Source organism: Barbus barbus (genome assembly GCF_936440315.1).
Source record: "Barbus barbus genome assembly, chromosome: 36".
Classification (NCBI taxonomy): Eukaryota; Metazoa; Chordata; class Actinopteri; order Cypriniformes; family Cyprinidae; genus Barbus; species Barbus barbus.
The window spans coordinates 25,612,712-25,622,559 of NC_136714.1; positions in this window are offsets into that span (position 1 = coordinate 25,612,712).

Genomic DNA, 9,848 nt, shown 5'->3' on the forward strand with positions numbered 1-9,848 from the left:
AGTTTATGATTGGATATCTGTTGCTAAACAGTTTGACACCGTTTCAGATTCCACACGTTTGAGATAGTGATGCTATAATTTCTTGAGCAGGGCTTCATAACGGGTTCAAAAAGGTGCTGAAATGTTTAACTTTCTTAACCTGTGAAAAGGTTAAGAGCTCTCAAACGTGCTCTGTGCTAAATAATTTAAGCATGAAGAACAACAGCAAACATTTGAAGCATTCAGAGTTTCTGTATTTCTTGTTCAGAGGAGAAACAAGTCTGAAAACTTACTGCGTAAAGCATTTCCTCTAATTATGTGCATTTTGTACGCAAAACCACCACTTAAACCTGACAATTTGCCATGGATCTTTAGCAGCGTGAATTTAGAGCTTATTTACCTCGCTGTAAAGATACAGATTCTGATCTAAATATGGGCCACACATGCCCACATCCAGACCAGGAACGTCCCGCCCTGTAAACGAGAGCGTATTTAAGTATACATTTCTCTTGTACCACTGGCCATCAGCAAGAGTGTGTTTTTCTCTCCATCAATCACTTGATATTCTTTCATCTTCATGCTTGATGTCAGCATCAGTTTAGTGTTTGGTTGTGTACGTCACTAATAGAATAGATGCAAACACACCAAAAGGGCAGGGATGAGGCCACATGGATACACCTGGCTTTAAAAATAGGGTTTATGTCCATTTAGAGTAAGATAGAAGCTCCATGCATGTCACATGAAATCAGTGTTTAACAGAGCATTTCAAATATTGCAACATAAAACACCTAAGCAGAACTCAGTTAAGTCAACATGAAATCAAATTTAACCCGATTTACTTTCTTCATACATATTTGGGTCTATTGCATGATTCATTAGTGTAATTTATTTTAAAAGTAAAAAATGTTTGTCTTTTATCAAAAATGTAATATATAAAGAGAGAGAGAGAGACGTTTCTTCTGCTCATCAAGGCTGCATTTATTCAAAAATACAGTAATATTGTGAAATATTATTGAAATTTAAAATAATGGTTTTCTTTTTTCATATACTTTAAAATATAAAATATTCCTGTGTTGAAAAGCTGGATCTTCATCAGCCATTACTCCAGTTTTCAGTGTCACATGATCCTTCAGAAATCATTTTAATTTATTATCTAACTGATTTATTATCATCAATGTTGGAAACAGTTGCGCTGCTTAATTAATTTATTTATTTTTTGCAATCCGTGATGTTTTTTCAGGATTCTTTGATGAACAAAAAGTAAAAAAAAAAAACAGCACGTATTTAAAACAGAAATATTTTGTAACAATACACTACTGTTCAGAATTTTGGGGTCGGTACTTTTTTCCTTTCTTTTTAAAGCAAGGATGTTTTAAATTAATATAAAATGATAGTGAAGACTTATATAAAAAAAAATTATATTTCAAATAAACGCTGCTCTTTTTAACTTTTTATTCATCAAAGAATCCTGAAAATAAGTATTACAGGTTCCCAAAAACATTGTTTTCAACATTGATTTGATTTTACGTTTTATTTTTGTTGTTCTAAAACCACACTAATCCCATTCAAGCGAACCTCAAGCTCAGTTTTATCAACAGCAAGAGACTGTGCATGTGTGTGAAACAAAGAAACAGATTACTTTTCTGAAATGAAGCGTGAATGAACTATTTTGGCTTCTTTTCTGTGTTTTTGTCCAATCTGTCATTTCTGTGGCATGAGTGTAGCTTTTGCATTCATCATTCTCTGTTACACTGTTATTCATGTATCAGAGAATGTTAAAACCATGTCTACAAATGCTAATCCTCTTTATGAACTAATCCATCATCTCACAGGAGTTTCCCAGAGCTCAGGCCCTACAGAACCTATAGCACCACAGTTCAAAGGTCACTGGACGGCTTCAGGCTCAAACATGGCTTACTGCATACTGTGAAGTCTACTATTTGGGGTCAGTAAGATTTTTTTTTATTAATATTTTTACTAAGCAAAAATGCATTAAATTTTTAATTTTTTTTAAAGTGACAGTAAAAGACATTTATAATTACAAAAATCCAAACAAACACTGCTCTTGCTCTATTCATCAAATAATCCTGTATCACAGATTCCACTGAAGGAGCACAACTTTTTTTCAACATTCATAATAATAAGAAATGTTTTTTGAGCAGCAAATCAGTATATTAGAATGATTTCTGAAAGATCATGTGACACTGAAGACTGGAGTAATGATGCTGAAAATTCAGCTTTGATCATTTAAAAATATATTTAAAAAAAATAGTAATTTTTAAACAGTAAATACTAATGCAATAAATATTATTTACATGTAAGTCCATCCAGTTATCTAATAAATGTTTTACTTTTTTTAAGTTACAGTGGAAATGGAAAGTGAAGTCGAACATATGCACATGCATTGTGCATCCAATGCGGCGCCCTCTGTTGTATATACTACATAATTTGGCAAATGTAGGTCATGTAGTCATCACAAACACAGAGAAAATTTACATAATGTGCACACTGGTACAGGAAGTATGGTAGTATGCTATTCCAAACACAAAATACTGTAGAAGTGACATGGAAGCTTGTTTCCGCCATGGAATAAATAAAAAAAATAATAATAATTAAAACTGTGACTTTTTCTCTCACAATTCTGACTCCACACGCAAAACGCAAAAGTAACACGCAAAATTATGAATTGTGAGATAAAAAGGTTGCAATGACCTTTTTTTTTTTTTTTTTTTTTTTATTCTGTTCTTTTGAACTTTTTATTCAAAGTAAAAGTTTAATAAAAAAAATGTATTACATGACAAACAAAAAACAGTCAGAATTGCGTGATATAAAATATAAAAGGATTGCAAACTGCAAAAATTAAAAAAAAGAGAGCTATTATGAATTTTTTTCTTGCAATCCACTTTTTTCAGAAATGCAAGGACAAATTGTGAGATAAAGAAATGTATTTAGTGGCAGAAACAAGCTTCCATAGTGATTTGTATCCTATAAAATATTTTGCAAAGTGGCGTAGAACTATTGTATTTTTCTGAGCTTAAGATCCACCTCATCTACACATCTTCTGCCTCAAGCCATACACACACTTTGAAAGCAGATACACACACGCTGTTGTCCAGGACATGTACTTAGTGTCTCTAAATTGTGTGCTTTACACTTAGTTCCTCCTCCTGTGTTTCAGTCAGGGTTTTATTCAGTGTTGCGCTAAAATTACAGCCTAGCTTGTGTGCATCATTGTGTGTGTGTGTGCTCTAGTGTACCACTCAGACTGCTTTGATTATGCTCATGCTGCCCCAAAGCTTTAATTACAGTCCAAACCAAATGATCCCAACACTCCACAAATAACCCGAGGCAGACCAGATCAAACGCTCAACGAGCTCACACACCATCATTAAGCAGGACACGCCCCTAAGTCTGCCATGCCACGCCCTGAGCCAATCGCAGAGTGGCATCCGAGGAAAAGAAAACATGATCATAATACTCATAAGCTAACAAACGATGGAAAGTCTTTTCCACAAACGACCAAATAATGATCCATGCTCAGCAAAAAGCAGCCTCAAATTACCTCAAGCTTCTTAATCATCTAAATTCAATCAACCAATGATAAATTTGCCCTTTTCAAGAGTTTTGAAATCTTCAATATGTGCAAAAGCGTAGTGCAAAAATTCAGTATGTGTAAAAACAAGTAGGGTTAAATATAGCAAGAGAGAGAGAGAGAGAGAATGAATTGTTAGTGGTGTTTGCCCATGCAAAATAAAAATAGCTTGCTTTAGTAAACACCACTAATGAGAAAGTTAATAAATGAGAAGTGGCTTGTTGACCACGGCTTTGGTCAGTTATCTGTTGGATTTGTGTGCATGCGGTGTTTTATCAGCTGTTCTGTGTTTCAGTGCTGCCCACAGATCATCAGGATAATAGCAGTATAAATTACACAAATTGGTCTGGCAGATGCTTTCCTACTATTCTTATTGCACTGAACACAAATCGATCATTTAGTGAGTTCGGTAGCAGCAGGTAAATGACTTGATTAATACACACAGCAAAATCTATGGGTGCCAAAATGAACATGGAGCTGGAAGCATCTCATTAATCTAAAGACTATAAAAAGCCTCATAGATATCAATGTAGGAGATATGAATGTCAAGATCATTACTTCACTGTGTTCTTTATATATCTAGTACAGAGAAAGTCTTTAAACAGGACAGAAAAATCATCAAATAAATAGCTTCTTCAAGACAGCAGATAAAATAAAGACTCCTGCTGAATACTCTTGCTTCTCAGATATTTCTCCTAAGATAAAAAAAACAAGTTCATCTCAAATGATTTGAGCTTCTATCAACATCAACATTTTATTTATTTTCAGTGTTTATTCTTAAAACAAAACAAAACAAAGTTTACAGTTGATTTTATCACGCAGGATATAGGGGGAATAATACATTTAATGAATAAAAATGGTTATTAATAATAATAATAATATAAATAATACAATAAATTATAACTAATAATAATAATTAATTATGTTCATATTTCATTATTTCTTTATTATTTATAAATAATAAAAAATCAATAAATCATATTATATAATTATAAATGTTTAATAATATTATTATTAAATTATATAAATAAAAACAATTAATTTATATATATTATTCTATAATAATAAATTATAAATAAATGAATAAATAAAAATGAACAATAATAAATACATAAATTATTATATATTAGTAATACTACTATTGTACTGTAAAAGTAAATAAAATGAAGTATTTAATAAGATGAACAATTTTGTTTTACAGAAAAATAAAATTATTCATATTTATGCCCGGTAAATCAAAAACTGCAGGTATACCTGTAAAGTTTCTCTTTTGTTGACAATACATTTATAAATGTTTCTCATTACAAAATAATAATAAAAAAATCTAAAAAATCATACAAATTACTTTTTTGAGTCAAACTGTGTTTCTCACCAAAAGATGACAAGTGGCCTTAGTCATTATTTAGCAGGAAAAAAAAACCCTAAGACAAATATAAAGCTAAGCTAAAGTAATATTTATGCTTACTTTAGCAAACACCACTAATAAAAATGAAAACAGTGAGAAAAAGGCACAAAAAAGTGAAAGCAAAAGGAAGTAAAACACTAGATTAGACAGCAGGGCCTCCACCCTTTAACATTGGTTTCTAGTGTTTAAGAGAAACACACACACACACACACACACACACACATATACATACAAGCATGTGCAGAAACACAAATATCCACATAAGAACACACTTTCACTGCAAATACACATGCTATACCCCACCCTGACAAACACACACATATAGATGTGCCCATGCTCCAATCACACACACACACACACACATACACACATACATGCACATACACCCACAGGCATTTCCAAGTGTGGTGCTCGAAACCAAAGTGTGGTTGCGTGCACAGCAATCATCACCAACCTGCTCTCTCATAACACCACCAGAATAACCTACACACATGATTTACTTGGTCTTCACAGCGCTAGAATAACCAAGACACACACACACATGCACTTCAGACATGTAATGTTGCACTCAGTCAGAGTTCTATGAATAAAGTCAGCGTGAACACGCAAGTATAAACAGTGTTCTATATTTTGAGCTGAAGGCGGAAATGCGAACCTCACAGTAATGCGATATCACAGCATAATGAGACTTATGATTATTGTAATCATACTGTTATGTGGTAAACAGAGCGAGCGCAGCATCTGAACGCGGCCCAGATGGGTGTTCACAGATTCATATGTTTATGTGCGATTTGACTCTGTTTGCTTCATTTCAGAGAAGACTCCTTAGAATTTAGATGGAGAATGTGTTCAGGGAAAAAAAAATTACTGCTTGAAGTTGCTCTTCCATTGTTGCAAACCAACTTTGTTTCTCCTAAAATTCCTGAGGAGAATTTTAAATAGAAGCGTTGCAAATCATTGTTGTTCTCGGTTTTGTCTCATTTAACCCTTTAAAGCATTCTGTCATGTGATTGATAGTTTACACTTTTTTTACAGAGTAAAAGGCCTTTTAGTATAATTGAACAAACGGCTTTTTGCTGTGAAATCTGAATTTAATAAAGTAAACATATTAACCCAAATATTTTTAGTAATATTTTGAGATAAACACTTACTGGACTGAAGGAACCTATAGGTTAACTTGATTATCCATGCATATTTTTTTGTGTGTGTGGAAAAATCATGTTCAAATGTGAGTATCAAAAATGATCATCTGGCTTTTGAGGAACGTTAATTTGTTCATCTCTCAATCGTTACTGTACTGCATTGCATTATATGTTTTGAAACTACAGAGCTTTGATCATAAAAGTAAGTATTAAATATCATCATGCTAAGACATTTTTCAGAGATATAGAGTGGCAACTGATATTTATATGCATTTAATGTTAGCAGTCTGTTATACTGTTAAAAAGATCTCATAAAAAGACCAGAATGATCACTTTTTGGCCGTATAAATATATGAAGCTGCATCAAATTTCATATTTCTGCTCTGTTTGAGACTCTGAATAATTTTTTTTTTTTTTCTCACTATATTATACTATATTAGCCACAAAAGCCTGATTTATCAAATACGATACTCAATAAAAACACATTTGGACTTTTATCTAAAGCTTCAATAAACTGTTCCATTTAAAACAAATAGATTTTTCTAATTATTATTTCATGTCAGGCTGACATTTACAGGGTTAAGTAACTTTGTCTCAGATGTTTCTGGAGAAAAATAAAAATGGACACAAACGAGTCATACAACTTCATGAGAAATGTTTGAATTCATATTAAGATCTTTGACTTTGGCATTCAAGCACAGTTTGAGGCATTGTTGAGATCTCTTCTGAAACTAGATTGGTGCGATTTCTGGAAACATCTAAGAAGTAGGAGACAATTGTGATATTATTTTTCTTTGTGAGTTTTCTTGGGGGTATGTGTGTCTGCCACATAGCAATTTAATGTTTTTCTTAGTAGACAAAGAAACACAAACTAGCATTTAACAGTATGAGTTCCAGTATGGACAAAAATAAGCTTGTCTGAAAGAGACAGAGACATAATTAGAAATAAAATAACTAACATTATCACTGAAGTGCACAATTTGGATCAAAGAAACATGAATTATTATGTGCATATGAATGTAAAGTTTACCTGTGCACAGATACGTGTGTGTTTGCACGTAGGCCTGTGTGTGTGTGTGTGTGTACTTAAGCTCAAATTTGCTTTCACTTGAGCGTGACAGAGGATCATAGGATAACTTGTATGCTGTGAAATTCCGTTTGTTAAACACACAGTATACATTTTCTGAAAAAAAAAAAGAAAAAAGAAAGAAAAAGGACTGTTTGCATGCGTGCAATGTAAGTCTACGGGGAGTTTTTGTTCAAAAGTTTGAGATTTTAATTTTATTTTAAAGGAAATGAATACTTTCATTCAGTAAGAAAGCATTGAATTGATCAAAAGTGACAGTAAAAACTTTTATAATGTTACGAAAGATTTATGTTGCAAATAAATGCTTTGAACTTTCTAATTTCTAAAAAAACACAGTTTCCACAAAAATATGAAGCAGCACAACTGTTTTCAACATTGATAATAATAAGAAATGTTTTTGAGCTGCAAATCAGTATATTAGAATGATTCCTGAAGGACAGTGTGACACTGAAGACTGGAGTAAAATTCAGCTTTACATCACATGAATAAATTACATTTTACAATATATTCACATAGAAAACAGTTGTGTGAAACTGTAATAATATTTCACAATATTAGTGTTTTTACTGTATTTTTGAGCACTTAAATGCAGCTTTGGTGAACATATAAGAGACTTCTTCCTAAAATAAAGAAATCTTACCAACCCCAAACTTTTGTGTGTACGTGCTGAAGTTTAATTGGATCTAAATACTCTCACACCGAAAATAAATCGATCAGATATACAGACCAACGTTCATCCAAAACCTGGACGTCATTGGAAATTCTCGATTTTATTGTTGCTGAATTACAGAGCTCATGTTTGGCCTAAACTGGAAGTTTTAAAGCCCAGCTTAAGGGCCAGATCAGATAGACGTTCTCCACTATAAACTCCTTGTTTTGGGTCACACATAACAGCTTTTTAAGTGCCCAGGCACCAGATAATAAAACGTTTAACACTGTATGCAGGAAAGATGAGAGAACGGTCGGACCGGCATGAGCGTAGTCTCTCATTTACAGATCTTCACATGCTTTAAACGTCTATATGTTCATTTACTAGATCCTGTAAAAACAGCCACAGTGAGGCATGCTGGGAAGTGTGGCGCGCAAGAGGCGGAGCTTTGTGAAATCCAGTCACGCTAAACTCTCAGCACAAACACAATAAAGAAACAACATAACATTCACACAACTGCAAATGCAAGCTTTTGAGGGACAGTATTATGCAGGATGTGCACAGACTGCAGAGAATTGGTGCACTGAAAGCCTCCTGGGACTTTCATATTTATGAGTTGGGAAGTCGTAATTATGATGTCAGATATAATTAAAATAATTTTGGTCAGAGTAAGATGGCAACGTACCTTTTCTGCTTTTTTTAACTCTACATCTATAAAAGGATAACTAAAGAATGCACATCTGGTGTGTTTTTGCTTTTTATTCAATTAATGAAATTGCTTTAAATTGAATTGTTATATTGTATTGTAATTGTACATTACTGTGGTATTTTGTACATGCGATGAGGGTTATTATAGTTAACTAATTATATTATAATTATAGTCAAAAGCATCAAACATGGTTTCTCATAAGATCATCCCACAATGCAATGACTAGACTTTACCTTCCTTATCCTGTTTAATGAATTAATTGCAAGCAATATCATCTGTCATTTTACTCTTAAATCATTATCTGACTAGACTGCATTAAGTAAGACATTCTACGCTAGATTGATAAGTGATTATTTATTCATGAGATGGTAAATAAATGCCACTTACTAACTTAAAAATGCAAATGCAGTCCTGTGACTGTAGTATACTGTGTAGCATACTTCTGTTTGAAACACACTGTGTAGTATGTGTGTTAGTCTGACTCAGTAACGCTGTTTTAATCATTTCTACAGCTGGTTTGTGTTCCTGTCATGGATGGAAGTATTCAAGAGGCATTTTTGAATATTCATGAACACACAAAGCAAACATTTTCTCTGCAAATAGGACAATATCAATGATCCAGTGTAAAACTAAATGATTGGCAAATGCAATTACATGACAGGCCACTAGGGGGATTCATCCCATATTATTTAATAATAAAATACTTTTTATCCCTCTGTCTTAACAAATATTTCTCCTTTCTCTGCCCTCTTTATTTCCCACTTTCTGATGGCTTCTTCTCTCGTTCTCTCTCTTCCTAGATTCCTGTGATGCCGGCAGTGTAAGACTTCATTCAGCTCTTTTCATACAGACTGAACAAATATTTGCCTTCATCATTATGACCCTAAATCACCATAATCTTGCCTCTGTCTCTCTCTGCAACACACACACTTTATAAAGTCAGTGCAGCACAAGAGGACATTGTAAAGAAAAGGGTCAGGTTGGAGGCTGTTATTGTATTTTATAATTCTGAGAATTATACATTTTAATTCAATGTACTATTCAGATCTGTTTTTATATCAATCAAAAACTACAAATATGGGTCAATAATGTGATGGCAAGACTCAAAATGTGATTCATACATAAAATGACTAAATAAGCCTTTTGTATGATTAGCATGATTTTGATTTATGTTTTAATTTTTTTTTTCTTTTTTTATAAAAAACGTAAATGTAATAAAAAGAAAAGAGTTGCAATTTTTTGGTAAATCTCACAGAAACATCTCCAGGGTATAAAATAAAATAAC